Consider the following 16,836-nt stretch of genomic DNA (forward strand, 5'->3'; position numbering starts at 1 on the left):
TCAGGTAATGATCTGAGGTTAGAAGCCAGGAGGTAACAACAAAAACAGGGAGTGGGCAGAGAAGAGTCAAATAACGGTCTGAGGTCAAGAAACTTAGATCAGAACACAAGCACAAACAGAAGCCAAGAGCACAACTGCAAAACGAGGAAGTACGACTGGCGATGTTCTGGGAGAGCATGCCCAGTACAGAAACAGAACAATTACCAGTAAGGTGGAACACCTGAGTAATCAGCACCTCCCAGAGCCAGAATTGAATCCTGTGCTGTCAGACAACCTGTCAGCTAGTGCTGAAAGAAACACAGTAGAGCATCTCCAAATATGCTCTGCACAAAGGAAACATGTCACTGCCGGCTCTGTAGTTCAGGAAAGCGCAACAGAACATTACCTGTGTACACAATGCTCTGCACAGAGGAATAATGTCACTGCCGGCTCTGTAGTGCTGCAGGGGGGAAAAAGCGCAATAGGGTCTTACCCGGTATGAGGGTAGAGACACAGAACAGAAAGAGATACACTCACCTGGTAGGGTTGTGCCAGTCACAACCCCCTATGATCGCATGTGAGTGGTTTTATGTGGTTTAGCAGCGGCCCCGGAAAGCAGGTTATCATATAAATCAAATAGAAAACCAGTTTTAAATGCCGCGCTAAATACCACAGATGCTGTAGATAAAGAGATTTCCTTTATTTCACAGTTCTACGCGTTTCAGAGACATCTCCGTCTCCTTCCTCAGGAAAAGAAATCATATACTGGCTCTGTAGTGCAGCAGAGCATCACCTGTGTGCAAGATGCTCCGCACAGAGGAATTGTGACACATACAACCTTGAATGAAACTTAAATGGTAGATCCAGCTGCTGCAAAAACCATACATCAGCTGGTGTTATACAGTAAATCCAGAGTAATGTGGTTACCTCTGTGCTGCTGGATGGATAGTAAAGGAGCCAATGTACTGGATACTCTTATGCAGGCTGTATTTATTTCTACACTTTTTGAAGTGAACCCACTTCTTCCTCAAGAAACCACCTTGAGCTCTATGTTTAAAAAATTCCTTAACTTAAAGGTGTGCTGAATTGTTCCTTCTGGCAGCAAGCAAGGAATCCAAAATTACAAAAAAAAATAGGGAAGATGGATGGGGGCTTCGGTTGCGGCAGCAAAGTAGTAAAAACCATCCTGGAAAAAGTGTTAAGGGTGCTTTACACGCTGCGACATCTCTAACAGTATATCGTCGGGGTCACAGTGTTTGTGACGCACATCCGGCGCCGTTAGCGACATCGCAGCACGTAACCCCTCTGAGCGACCTAAAACGATCGCAAATGAGGTACAAATCGTTGGTATTGGAGCGGTCGCTCCAACACCAAAAATCGTTGACAGGTGAGTAGCGAGGTTGTTTGTCGTTCCTACGGCAGCACACATCGCTATGTGTGACACCGCAGGAACGAGGAAACTCACCGTACCTGTGTCCCGCCGGCAATGAGGAAGGAAGGAGGTGGGCGGGATGTTTGGCTCGCTCATCTCCGCCCCTCCTCTGCTATTGGAGGCCACTTAGTGACATCGCTATGACGCCGAACGAACCGCCCCCTTAGAAAGGAGGCGGTTCGTCGGTCACAGCGACGTCGCTAGGCAGGTAAGTAGTGTGACGGGTGCGAGTGATTTTGTGTGCCACGGGCAGCGATTTGCCTATGACGCACAAACGATTGGGGCGAGTACGCATGCTAGCGAGATCGCAGCGTGTAAAATGGCCTTTAGTTCTCCAAGATTCTCCACATTTCTTGATTCAGGGATATAAGGAGACTCGCTTCACTTCTAGTAGACTTGCCTGTGAGGCAGTAGGCTGTGGATAGAGCTATATAACCTCATCCACACTTTCACTTGTTATAACTAGAATATAAATTTATCTTCATCGAACTATTGAAGACTGAGTGCAAAGCAAATGTTTATAAAATTATTGCCTCTAAACAGACCTTAGCGGAGCTTTCAAGCAGCAAACTAATCTCTGGCCTAGTCATGGCCAGTAGTTCTTGTCTATAATGCATATCTTGTGGCACACGTCACAACATCACTACAAGGTCATTGGTTTTGGTCCAGCATGAAGATGCCTGGGGTTTTAGTGCACAGCTGTAATTAGAGGATCATGTAGGGGAGAGCGAGCAGCAGAGATGGCCAGGAAGGTGAGTGGTGGTGAGTGGTCAATTGATTTTTTTTTTCTAATCTTTTGACAAATCTCTATGGCTCAGCAAAATGGCTGCCATTTTGTTGAAATCTCAATGAACGGATTACAAAAATCAATTTTTATAAAATTTCAAGTAGAATTCAATTCTACTGGAATAAATTCAGCCAGCTTTAATGCTAGTGCTTTATTTAGAGATGGAAATGAATAAACTTATGCTGACCCTCCATCTTCCCTACAGTAACTCTCTGCCTTAGGCAATGTCTCATCTGAAAGTAACAAGGCCATAGTTTAAATAAAAGTGCAATTCTAACACCAACACCAAACATTTGTTATATAGTTTGAACTTAAAATAAATTGTTTGTCCAAAACATTTTATTTATTTTTTCCTACAATGATTCATTTGTATTATATTTTGTATTGTGTCATTTTAATTATGTGCTTTAATAAGTCATGAGAAATATAGATACAAATCACTTGTGTGTGCCATTGCACAGGATCTATGAGGCACAACTTGCTCTCTTGCTGGTTCCACTTCCTAGAATTTGGATTATCATCTATCTATCTATCCATTCAGCTACTATCTATCTCTCTATCTATCCGTCTATCCATATAATAATAATAACAATAACAATAATAATAATAATAACAATTTTTATTTAATAGCGTCAACATATTCCGCAGCACTTTACAATTCAGAGAGGACATGTACAGACAATACAAGACAATACAAAATAACAAAATTAAGATACCAAGAGCAGTGAGGGCCCTGCTCGTAAGCTTACAGTCTATGAGGAAATAGGGGAGGCACAAAAGGTGAATGGGGGGAGAAAAGCTTGTTATATATGGTCCAGTCAATGATTTAAAAGGGTATTCAAAACCAGCTGCGTTGACCGGTCACCAGCCAGAATTTATTCAGGTACAGAGTGTAAAAAAGTACATGAAGAGAAATGCAATCAGAAGATACAGGGGACAGGAATTAGAAGTAAATTTTAAGAAGGGCAGAATAGAACTAGATTAGATCAGGGTGGTGAGGTGATAGGCTGGTCTAAAGAAATGCGTTTTTAGGGCCCGCTTAAAGGTTTGGATGTTGGGAATTAGTTGGATTGTTCTTGGTAGTGTGTTCCAGAGCATAGGCGCAGCTTGTGAGAAATCTTGAATACGGGAGTGTGAGATTCGAATTGTTCAGGATGTCAGTCTTAGGTCATTAGCAGAGCGGAGGGCACGGGTGGGGTGATAGACAGAGATGAGGGAGGAGATGTAGTGTGGTGCGGAACCGTGGAGAGCTTTGTGAGTGAGAGTGATAAGATCCATGTATCTATCTATCTATCTATCTATCTATTCATCTATCTATCTATCTATCTATCTATCTATCCCTCTATCTATCTATCTATCTATCTCATAGCTATCTATCTATCTATCCCTCTATCTATTTATCTATCTATATGTACCTTCACACATAGCGAGATCGCTAGCAAGATTGCTGCTGCGTCACAGATTCTGAGACGCAACAATGACCTCGCCAGCGATCTCACTATGTTTCACATTTAGCAGCGACCAGGCCCCTGCAGTGAGATCGCTGTTCGTGTCGGAATGGCCTGGAACATTTTTTGATCGTTGAAGTCCCACTGGGCAGGATGCATCCGTGTGTTTGACGCCTTACCAATGACCTCGTTGACGACTTAGAGCTCAGACACGTACAGCCACGTCGGTGCCTAGCTGCCGTGTGACAGGGTCCCAACGACCACCGAGATCGTTATACAGGTCACTATGGTTGCTGTATCGTTGCTGCATCGTTGGGAAGAGCTACTGTTTGACATCTCACCAGCGACCCCGTAGCGACTTACCAGTGATCCTTATCGGGTCGTACCATTGTTGGGATCTCTGGTAAGTCGTTAAATGTGACGGGGGCTTATGTATCCCTCAATCTATCTATTTGTCTATCTATCTATCTATCTAGCTATCTATCCCATATCTATCTCTCTGTCATCTAGCTATCTATCTCATAGCTATCAAATCAAATCAAATCAGCTTTATTGGCAGATACAAATTAGCTTTGTCAAAGCAAGTCTATCTATCTATCTATCAAATCAGCTATCCATCTATTTATCTATCTATCTAGCTATCTATCCCATATTTATCTATCTATTTATCTATCTATCTAGCAATCTATCTAGCTATCAAATCAAATAAGCTTTATTGGCAGGACCAAATACAAATTAGTTTTGCCAAAGCAAGTGTACATTAGGGACTGGGATGTGGGGACTCTATCTATCTAGCTATCTATTCCATATCTATCTGTCTATTTATCTATCTATCTATCTATCTATCTAGCTATCAAATACAAATTAGTTTTGCCAAAGCAAGTGTACACTAGGGACAATGATGGGTGTGGACTGTAGGAAGGATGGATGGGGCACATCCAGGGTGGGGACTGTAGGGGCACATCTAGGGTGCGGGCTATGGAAGTCCATTGCTTATGATGGGGCACATCCAGGGTGGGGACTGAGGGGGGCATATGTAGGGTGGGGGCTATGGAAGTCTATGGCTTATCATAGTTCTCTTTCTTGAAGTCTATGACATTCGCTCACATACCACGCTGCTATCTCCACTGCACTCTCTTCTTCCCCCAGCAGCATATATGTTTTCTCTTCCTCCTTCATGGAGTTGAAATCTGGGAACAGATCGGAGAGTCTCCTGAAGTGAGTGTCCCTCACTGCTGAGTACTTGGTGCAGTGTAGCAGGAGGTGGGTTTCATCCTCCAGGGCCTCAAGGTCACAGTGTTGGCACAGCCTGTCCTCCCTGGGCTTGTAGCTCTGCTTGTGTTGGCCGGATTTGATGGGTAGACTGTGGACACTGAGTCTATATCGGCTCAGGGTTCTGCGGTCTCTGGGGTCTGGGAGTTTTTCCAGATATGGAGCCAGTCTGTAGTCTCTCTGTTGACTCAGGTACGTAGTCAGTTTCTGTGAGGTGTTGATGTCAGTCCTCCAGTCACTGACATACCTCTCCTGGCCCTTGTCTACCATCTTCCTGATTCTGGGTTTTATCAGGCTGCTGTGATTGGTCATTTTGTCCAGTTGGGTTTGGGAGAGCTGTGCCAGGGGTCCTGGTTCATCTGGACCACATATATCTATGAGAGCTTTGTGGTGATGGAAGCTGTTCTTCTACCGTTCACAGTCACACTGCAGAGGTTCTCGGTGTATGAACTTTTGATAAAAAAATTGTTTAAAAGAACTGAGAGTCCTCAGTGGTTGATACCTTTTAATGGCTAACTGAAAAGATGGTAATAATTGCAAGCTTTTGAGACTACTCAGGTCTCTTCATCAGGCATGGTATAACACAAAATCTGAACAGTCACATATTTATACACAACAGGACTTAGAATAGTGCAAAAAAAAACCCCAAAAAACCAAGTTATATAAAACAGAACTATCTCTATGGCAGGGGGAAAACTGTTGTGGCCATAAATATTGCTGCAGTTCAGTGTGAAAGTTTTATTGTCCTCTGATTAGAGTCTGGTCCAGGCTGTGACATGCTCGGATGGTCAGAGGAGCACATCTCTTAACTGATGTAGAAAGACATGAATCCATGAGACACATTCATTCCTGCTCTGAATGTGTCAAAGGTCATCATAAGCTTGTACTCCCATAGTCTCCTGTCTCTCTGGGACTTGAAATTTCCTTTCAATACCAGCAATTTCATGTCCATGATGCTGTGGTCTGAGTTACAAAAATGTTTGGCCACAGGTAGATCCATCCTTTTTTCTCTAATTGTGTGGCGGTGAGAATTCATCCTTGTCCTGAGCTGTTGTCCGGTCTCCCCTACATACAGACCCCCAGTTGGACATTTGGTACATATAATTAAGTACACAACATTGGTTGCGGTGCAGCTGAAGGTACCTGGGATCTTGTAGTCCTGATGTGATCTGGGAATCTTTATCTTGTCTGTTGTCAATATTAATGGGCAGGTCTTACATTTTTTCTGGTTGCAGGGAAATGTTCCTGTTAGTGTTGGAGAGGACAGGGAGCTTCTGACAATGATGCTTCTTAGATTCGGGGGCTGTCTGAAACACAGAAGTGGGTGGTCTGGAAAAATAGATTTTAACCAGGCATCTTTTTGCAGTAATGGTTGTAGTTTCCGTGCAGCTCCTCTAAACACCTCCAGATGTGGATTGTAGGTGACTACAAGAGGGACCCGGTTGTTTTCTTCTTTAGTTTTATAATGTAGGAGATGGTTTCTTGATATTCTGGTGGCTCTTGTAATCTGGTTTTCAATTGTTCTTGGGTGGTAGCCTTGATTCAGAAAGGTCTTTCTGAGGCCCTCAAGGTGATTGTCTCTATCTGTACTGTTGGAACATATCCGATTGTACCTGATAGCCTGACTGTATACAATAGAGTTTTTTATGTGTTTTGGATGAAAACTGTCCCATTTCAGGTATGTTGGACGGTCAATTGGCTTCTTGTACAGGGATGTCTCTATTTCATTGTTCCGCAGCTTAATGATGGTGTCCAAGAAGTTGATTTCCGTGCAGGAGTAGTTGAGTGTTAAGTTGATGGTGGGATGAAACTGATTAAAATGTTCATGGAAGGTCTTCAGCTGCTGCTCAGACTCTGTCCAGATGATTAAAATATCGTCAATGTAACGGTAGTAGGCTAGAGGCCTGATAGGACAAGAGGATAAAAAGTCACTCTCAAGCTTGGCCATGAAAAGATTTGCATATTGTGGTGCCATTTTGCTTCCCATTGCAGTCCCAGTCTCCTGTAGATATATGTCATTGTCAAATGCAAAGTAATTATGGGTGAGGATGAATTTTGTAAGCTTCACCACAGAATTGGCATCAGTTCCTGTATTTTCCAGGAAAATTTTGCAAGCATTTAATCCATCCTGGTGTGGAATATTCGAGTACAAGGATTCCACATCCATGGTAGCAAGGATGGTTCCCTCTGGAAGAGGACCTATTGCTGATAGTTTTTTCAATAGGTCAGTAGTGTCCTGGATGTAGCTGGTTGTATCCCTTACCAAGGGTTTAAGGATACCCTCTACCCATCCAGAGACTTGTTCAGTGAGGGTGCCCACACATGAAATGATGGGTCTTCCTGGGGATCCAGATTTGTGAATTTTGGGAAGCATGTAGTATGTGCCTATTCTTGGACTTACCGGTATCAGTTCATCAGTTCTTATGGATATGTCAGGCAGACAAGAGGCCAACTTGTTAGGTTCCTTGTAATAGTCCTGTGTAGGGTCAGACTCCAATTTCTTATAGTAGCGTGTGTCCATCAGTTGTCTCTGTGCTTCCTTCATGTAGTCTGATTTGTTCATCATGACTATTGCACCCCCCCTTGTCTGCAGGTTTAATGATCATTTCTTTGTTGGTTTTCAAAGATTTTATGGCCCTTCTCTCCTGGGCACTGATGTTGGATGGTTGCCTCCTGTGTGTATCTAGGAAAGTGGATTTTACCAAATGTCTGAAAGTGTCTCTATAGTTATCCAGATGCCAGATGAGGGTTGCGTCCTGGTGGAGGTGTCCAATCTGATCTTTTCCTGGTTGTCATGATCCGTCTTCCTTCAGTCTGGGTGGATTCTGAAACATCTGCATCGCTAAAATATTCCCTCAGACGTAGTCTCCTGAAGTAATCTTCCATGTCGCTGCAGAGTTCAATTTTGTCTAGCGCTTTAGTAGGACAAAATGAGACTCCTTTAGAAAGCACAGCAAGTTCCACTTTGTTGGGTTTATAATCCGAGAGATTGATAACACAGTTAGATGCTTTTGTGCCTTGAATGGAGTGGTTGTCCAAGTTGTCAGGTTTTGGCTTTGTTCTCCACCTGTTTGTATTAAGTCCTGAATTGAGGTGCAGTCTATGTAGCTTCTTTTCCTTGTTGTGGATCAGAAGGGTTCGTAGTCTGTTACTCCATTCAAGGCACAAAAGCATCTAACTGTGTTACAGACTACGAACCCTTCTGATCCACAACAAGGAAAAGAAGCTACATAGACTGTGCCTCAATTCAGGACTTAATACAAACAGGTGGAGAACAAAGCCAAAACCTGACAACTTGGACAACCACTCCATTCAAGGCACAAAAGCATCTAACTGTGTTATCAATCTCTAGGATTATAAACCCAACAAAGTGGAACTTGCTGTGCTACTCTGGTGTACAAAGATATATTTTACTTGAACTTTTGATGACATTGTAGGTCTTTCCTCCTATTCTGCTCTCCAGCAATTTCAAGAACAAGCTCGGGTGCTACACTGAGTCAAAGGCCTTTTTAAAGTCTACAAAACAGGTGTATATCTTCCCATACTTTGTATTGTGGATGTGGTTCTGAATGAGGCTGTGCAGTGTATAGATGTGGTCCGTGGTTCAGTGGTTTGGCATGAACCCTGCTTTGGCTTTTGCTGAGGATATTGTGCTCGGTAAGGAAATTGAGGATCCTCTTGTTCAGGATGCTGTTGAACAGTTTTCCCAGGTTACTGCTGACACATATGCCTCTGTAGATGGAAGGGTCATACCTGTCCCCACTCTTGTGGATGGGTGTGATGAATCCTTGGTTCCAGATATGAGGGAAGTAACCACAATAGCACAATATTCAACAGTTTAACCATTGCAGCTTGAATCTCTCGTAGGCTGTAGTTCAGCATCTCTGGGGGGATTCCATCCAGGCCACTAGATTTTTGATACTTTATGGAAGTGATTTTCTCTGCAACTTCCTGTAATGTAATTGTGTGTGTCCAGAGGGTTTTGGAAATTTTTGATTTTCTCCTCCATTGCCTTTAGTTTTTATGTTATGTTTTCCTGCTCCTGTTTTCCTGCTCCTGCTTCCTTGGCTTAGTCCTTCTTTTGGGATGTCTTTGTAGAGGTCTGTGAAGTACTGGAACCAGATGTTGCAATTTTGGATATGGATGTAATTTTTTTATCTTGCTCTTTGTGTCCATTTGGTTCCATATTTCCCAGAAGGAGTTGCCTTGGAGGGTGTCTTGGAGTTTGCTAAGTTTGGTAGAGATGTAGCTCTGCTTCTTCCTCCTTAGGATGGTTTTGTACTGCCTTTGTATGGTGTCATAGGCTTCCCTCAGGTCTGGGTTGTTGGGGTCTCTGTGTTTATTGTTTGAGTCTGTTCTCAGGGTCTTTCGAATGGCTTTACACTCTTTGTCAAACCAACCATCAATCTCCTTTTCTTTTGGCCTCTTGTAGTTGACTTGACTATCTATCCCATATCTATCTATCTAGCTATCTATCCCATATCTATCTATCTGTCACTCTAACTGTCCCTCTATCTATCTATCTATCTATCATCTATCTATCCATGTATCTATCTATCTTTCTATCTATCTATCTATCTATCTATGTATCTCATAGCTATCAAATCAAATCAGCTTTATTGGCAGGACCAAATACAAATTAGTTTTGTCAAAGCAAGTGTACACTAGGGACTGGGACTGTGGGGATGATGGGTAGGGACTGTAGGAAGGATGGATGGGAGCACAACCAGGGTGGGGACTGTCTATCTATCTATAGCTATCTATCTGTCCTACCAAATATCTATTAATCCCATATCTAGTAAAATAGAAAAAATAAAGATGGCAGCACTCCTATTAACTCAGAAAAACTGATATTTATTAGCCCATAGTGTGGTTGGCAACGTTTCAGTTCAAATACAACCTTTTTCATGCCTATCCCATATCTATCTATCATCTATTTATCTATCTATCTATCTATCCATGTATCTATCTATCTATCTATCTATCTATCTACAGTATCTATCTATCTATCTATTCATCTATCTATCTATTCATCTATCTATCTTTTCATCTATCTATCTATCTATCTATATCTCTATCTATCTATCCTCCTATCTATCTGTCTGCCTGTCTGTCTGTTTAACTGTCTGTCTGTCTCTCTGTCTATCTATCTATCTATTCATCTATCTATCTATTCATCTATCTATCTATCTATCTATCTATCCATCTCTCTATCTGTCTGTCTATCAATCTATCTATCCATCTATCTATCTCTATCTATCTGTTTGTCTGTCTATCTATCCCTCCATCTATCTATCTATCCCTCTATCTATCTATCTATCTATCTCTCTATCCATCCATCCAGCTCTCTATCCCTCTATCTATCCATCTATCTATCTGTCTGTCTATCCCACTATCGAGCTATCTCTCTATCTATCCATCTAACTATCTTCGAATTGGATACTATGACAATGATGTGCTCCCTTTATGATAATCAGGCATATAAAATTTGACTGCTTTGATATAAAGCTTCTTTGTTCCGCAGACAATACACACATCATAGCACTACACAGAACGGATGCTTCTTCTTCCTCAGTCAGTTCATAGCGCGGACTTGCATTATATTTTGCTATCAATATATTGAATGCATGCAGTTTCTTCTGCTGACTCATTCATTGTTCTTGTATACTGAAAATAATGTTTTTATTTAGCAAGTAGATGAAAAGGTGACAAAAGCTTTTAGTTTTGCAAAGTTTACAAAAAAAATGTGCCCACCAATATCCACTGGCCTATTTCCCTCCAATTTCATGGGCAGACTTCTGCTGACATCCACAGTGGATACATGTTATAGGCTCTATTTACTCTCTGCTTGGACTGGGAGTTATTTTTCTAAGTATCCCAATTTGGCATCACGGTTTCATTTTTCTTTTAGTGTGCCAACAGTTTTACGCCTCTTTAGAACTGTAAATTGAGGATGGAATAAACTGTGAGGATTCCTGTAAAGATATATGTTTGTATAGCTATAATAATTTGCCATAAGATGATAAAGGTTTTCCTAATAGATAAATGACAATTACCCCCACCTCCCCCTCTTCAGGCTGATGATACCATACAGGACAGTATCTAGGAAGCCTGAACTTGACAAACGTACAAGCCATTATATTAAAATAATTTCCAGAGACAATTTGCTGCAGGCAAGAACTCGACACAAATGTTACCGGGGCCTCAGTGCACGGCTTTATGGCATGGGTGATTTGCTTCATTATATTCATTCCTCATGTTGAAAAATAAATCAAGGATGTTAAATACATTGTTCATGATCAAACAAATATCTCTTTATGGCTGTGCCAAATTTTCTGCAAATTTTATTCCAGGTGACAACCTGACAGTTAGAGCTCAAGTAAATCAAGCTGAAATCACAAGTCAGGAGTAGGCAACCTTGGTGAGGCAGAGATCTACTGAGACAATAGGAAAGTTACTAAGTATCCAGTAGGAAACATCTTGTTTTGACAGAGAAGAGAAGTTTTGATCATAGAGTGCATTTACAAGGTGATCGCTATTTAAAAGTATTTAAAGGGGTTGTCCACTATTTGGCAACTCCTTTTCATTCTCCGTATTTGTCCCTGCTTATTCTCACATCCAGTGCTGGCGTCATTCCACCAGTGTCGGTACTCGCTCTTCCAGGCTAAGGTGAGGTTGTGGCATCACGCAAGCCCTGTGCCGAATCAACATCGTCTTCACTCTTCCCACCTCCGGACAAATTGAACATTAAGAGGATGTCAGAGCGTTGAATGGTCACTCACTTCCTACTGATGTTTGACTCATCAGTGCATCTGACCTGGTGTTGGTATGGCTGCTTCTTTTTCTGTGATGCATCCTGATACACAAAAAAAATTATACAAAAAACAACATTAATAACATAGAAAAATGATAGTACTGGTTAGACAGGCTAAGTAAAGCCTATATAGAGTGCAGCAAATGAAAAGCCCAAACACAGTACTTACATAGATTGATAAGAAAAATCTAAAGTGCATAGTGCTTCAACCCATCTCAATGCAAGTATTGTAAGGGAACATTCCCACGATCAGTGTTTGTTGAATTTTTGACTCTGAAGAGTTTCTTGCATTTTTCCTTTGTATGCATTTTTTTGTTACATGCGTTTTTTATGTGTTAAGGCCGCTTTACACGCAACAACATTGCTGACGAGATGTCGTTGGGGTCATGGAATTCATGACGCACATCCGCCCTCGTTAGCGACGTCGTTGCATGTGACACGTACGAGCAACCGCTAACGATCAAAAACACTCACCTAATCATTGATCGTTGACACGTCGTTCAAATCCCAAATGTTGTTGCTGCTTTTGGATGCAGGTTGTTCGTCGCACACATCGCTACATGTGACACCCCAGGAACGACGAACAGCACCGTACCTGCATCCTCCGGCAATAAGGTGGGCGTTTCTTTCATGCGGCTGCTCTCTGCCCCTCCGGTTCTATTGGACGCCTGCCGTGTGACATCGCTGTGACGCATCACGAACCACCCCCTTAGAAACGAGGCTGTTTGTCAGCCACAGCGACGTCGCTGGGAAGGTAAGTCCATGTGACAGGTACTAGCGATATTGTGTGCCATGGGCAGCGATTTGCCCACTACGCACAAACGACGGGGGCGGGTGCGATCGGCAGCATCATCGCTAGTGATGTCGCGGTGTGTAAAGTGGCCTTTATTGTCCCAATAAATTTGGTTGAAACACAGCCAACAGAGCACACAGGAAGTTGCACAAAGAAAAGAAGCAAGTTTAGAAACACAAGGAAGTGGCACAAAGGAAAGAAACAAGTTTATTATTACATATTCTAGTTGTATAAAATAATGCATATTTACTGTATAACCTTCACCATCTCATAAGAAACACTATAACTTCCCACGCCCCAATACACACGAACACACATATACAGAAATCTATAAAGATATAGCTAGATGGATGATATAAATATATTAGAATAGATAGAGAGATAGATATCCTGCATATATCTAATTTTACATCCCCCTTACATAGTATACACTTACACCCTTTATTGCCTCTCCTGTTTCACTAACCGGTGTTTAGTCTGGTTTAAACTAATAAATAAATAATTTAAAAAAATAACAACAGAGCAACAGGAGTCCCCCCTAATTTTGATAACTAGCAAAGGTAAAGCAGTCAGCTGGGGCTTTATATTATCAGGGTAGGAAGGGTAATGTTTATTTGGCCCTTCCCAGATTAAAAATACCAGCGTGCTGCCCCAGAAGTGGTAAATCACATAAGATGCTCCAATTCTGGCACTTCGCCTTTGCTCTTCCCAATTGCTGTGGTTCAGTGGTAATCAAGGTAACAGTAGTTGAGTTTGAGGTTAGCTGTGTAGTGTCAGCTGGCATCAAGTCCTGGTGTTAGTAAAGGAGAGGGGTTTATCAGACACTCCCATTACTAAGCCAGTAAGTAAAAAAAACACACAAAAATAAATTATTTGAAACATTAATTCCCCACGCTTTCCCTCGGTGCACCATTTTATAAGAAAAAAACCCATGCATGTCCGGGGATTCTGACGTAGACCACAAATTTTTACAGATTATGTAGATCAAAGGCTATGGAGCCTCACAACAAGGCTCTACAGACTTTGAGCAGCAGCCATCCCCAACTCACTCTGCACTTCTTAAGACACGGCGACACTGATGAGTGGTAATGTCAAGAAGTTCACCGCTCATTGCTGAACCAGGAAAAGATTTGGGGATAGATTTCTCCAATAAAGTAATTTTGTATGTGTGTTTCCTTTTTTCCCTATTAGGTTATTAATGGGGGTGTCTAATAGACACCTCTCCATTACTAACACCAGGGCTAGATGCCAGCTAACACTACACAATTAACATCAACCCTATAAACCATTATCCAATTATCACTGCATCATGACAATCGAGAAGAGCCTTGCAAAGTGCCAGAACTGGAGCACCTAAAGTGATGCGCCACTTCTGGGGCAGCTGCGAGCTGGTATTTTCAGGCTGGGAAGGACCCAATAACCATGGACCTTCTCAGCTTGATAATATCAGCCCCCAGCTGTCTGCTTTACTTTTGCTGGTTATCAACCAGGGAGACTCTTTATTGTTTTTCTTAAATATTTTTATTAGGCTATACCAGGATAAACACCCTTTAGTGCAACATGAAAGACACTAAAGGGTGAAAGTGAATAATATGTAGGGGGGTTGGGAAATTAGATATCTGCAGGATATCTAACTATCTAGTCTTTCTAGTATATTCTATTATCTATCTAGCTACATCTGTATATTTTTAATGTGTCTCTATACGTGTGAATTGGGACGTTGAGCTATGGATTTGGGCAACTTCCTGTTTGTTCTTCAGCCTGTTTTTCAACCAATTTTATTGATACCTAATGTGATTTGCTTAGAATCATTTTTTGTGCACTTTTGCTACCTAAATGCACTAAAAACGCAAGTGTGCATTTTTAACTGTGGATATTCTGAATCTAATGCAAGTCTACGTGGAAATTCTGCACTAAAAACTGAAAACTCAGCGTACCCACAAGAGAAATTGACATGTTGTGGCTTGGAAAATCGCACTGCAGTTGAGTTTGCACAGCGTAAAAAAGAAGCACAGTGGACATGAGATTTCAATTAATCTCCTTCACTTTGCTTGTAGTGTAAAACACTGTGTTTTTGACTCAGCAAAACTCACAGAATCAAAAACGCAAGTAATACTCATCGTGGGCACATACTCTAAATCCAAGAGGGTACCTATATTAAAGTCAGAAAAAGTTATAAGCAACATAACATAATCAAAAAGCAAATCAGATTGCAATTATCAGGATCTGTAATGCTGTAATGCACCAACATGGACAACCCCAACATGCATTACTCAATGTCAAGCATTGGCTGCAAATGCAAACAAGATTTTAGGGTGTATCAAAAGAGAGATGAAATCCTGTGATCTCAATGTATTGTTACCTCTCTATAAATCACTTCTAAGGCCACATCTAGAATATGGGATCCAGTTTTGGGCTCCACATTTTAAAAAGGACATTCAGAAGTTATAGTAAGTTCAAAGGTGGGCAAATAGATTATTACAAGGAATGGAAGGCCTCCTATATGATGAGAGGTTAAAAAAAAGTTAGATTTGCTTAGCTTAGAAAAAAGACGTCTCAGAGGAGATCTCATTTATATGTATAAATACATGTGTGGTCAATGCAAAGGACTGGCACATTACATTCCTTCCAAAGACAATACTAAAGATGAGGGGGCACTCACTGCGAGTGGAAGAAAAATGATTCCGGCAGCTAAATAGGAAAGGGTTCTTTATAGTTAGAGCAGTCAGACTGTGTAATGCCGACCACAAGAGGTAGTGATTGCAGACACTATAATAACTTTTAAAAAAAAGGGCTGGATGATTACCAGAGTACACACAACATTGTTGGTTATAAATGACTTAATGACAAATGTATAATTGGTTAAAGAAGGTTGAACTAGAAGGACCTAGGTCTTTTTTCAACCTATGTAACTATCTGTTTTGTGAGAGCTTCTTCAAAATGGGCTTAAGCAAAGAGTGAGATTTTGGAATTCTAAGTCACATGATATTGTAATATTGAATTATTAAAAATAGTTCAAGGAGGGTCTGGCTTCTTTTTGAAAAATATAACAAGTTATTTGTACTAGATTCTGTGTTGGAATGTTAACAGGAACTTTTCTGATTGCCATATGTTGAGTCGGGAAATAATTTTTTCCTTAATATGGGTAAATTAGCATCTGCCTCATGAGGATCTTGCCTTCCATAGATCAACATCTTAGGTTATAGGCTGAACTCGATAAACTATGGGAGGAAGGAAGGAAGAAAGGAAGGAAGGAAGAAAGGAAGGAAGGAAACAGAGTAGGAACAAATGAAAGAAAGTAGGAACAAAAAAGGTAAGAAAGGAAGGAAAGAAAGAAGGAAGGAAACAAGGAAGGAGGGAAAGAAGGAAGGAAAGAAGGAAGGAAAAAAGGAAGAAAGCAAAGCAAGTAGGAAAGAAGGAAGTAAGAAAAGAAAGTAGGAAGGAAGGAAAGTAGGAACAAAGGAAAGAAAGAAAGTAGGAAAAAGAAAGTAGGAACAAAGGAAAGGAAGAAGAAAATTAAGTAGGAATGAAGGAAAGAAGGAATGAAGGAAAGAAATAAGGAAAGAAGGAAGGAAAGAAAGTAAGAAAAAAGGAAAGAAAGTAGGAACAAAGTAAGAAAGGAAGGAAAGTAGGACAGATGGAAGGAAAGAAGAGCTTTAGGCTTAGGTATTTTTTAGATTGTCACTTCATCCATCTGTTCATTAGAATTAGTGATCTTAAAATATAATAAGCTGCCAACAACTGAGTGACAATAAATGGTGCAATGTTGCATGACAAAAGTGACTGACAGTCACATTTCCGTCTAAGGATACAGTAACTTGCGTCTCACGGATATAATGCAGTTTGAATACTCTTGTCATTTGACATTTGAGGATGATTTGAGGATGCTTTAGACATCTAGTTTACTCAGGTCAATGAAACACATAAAAATCTGATGCCCACGTAAAATTACAGCTCTCAAATGCAATTTTTATCTGACTGAGCAAGGTGAGGAGGTTGCTCATAAGCTGGGTAATTTAAGGACAGTATTCAGGTCTACCTATTTACAAGCCTGCTTTTTCCAAATATTGTTATTGATTCTTTACGTTCTTCATTGTTTAGTTAGGACAGTGATAAAATACAAAAGAAGAAAGGAAACGTACCTGTAATTATATATGTAGTCAGCTTTTCCTGGTCTCTAATTCATTACCCTTCATTATTTTACTTACCGCGTTGGTTATAATACATAGAGTAATGAATAAGAGTAGTTAAATGGAAATGTGCATTAAGTATTTGAGTGGTTCTCTTCTTCCTTATTTTCGTCTGCTACTG

General features: G+C 41.0%; 1 protein-coding gene across 3 annotated transcripts in view; it reads left to right on the top strand.

The window, feature by feature from the left end:
* Positions 1-16,836, top strand: part of CSMD2 (CUB and Sushi multiple domains 2) — a 1,639,331-nt gene that overhangs the window by 778,804 nt on the left and 843,691 nt on the right. The window lies entirely within an intron of this gene.

This window comes from Anomaloglossus baeobatrachus, chromosome 2 (assembly GCF_048569485.1).
Source record: "Anomaloglossus baeobatrachus isolate aAnoBae1 chromosome 2, aAnoBae1.hap1, whole genome shotgun sequence".
Lineage (NCBI taxonomy): Eukaryota > Metazoa > Chordata > Amphibia > Anura > Aromobatidae > Anomaloglossus > Anomaloglossus baeobatrachus.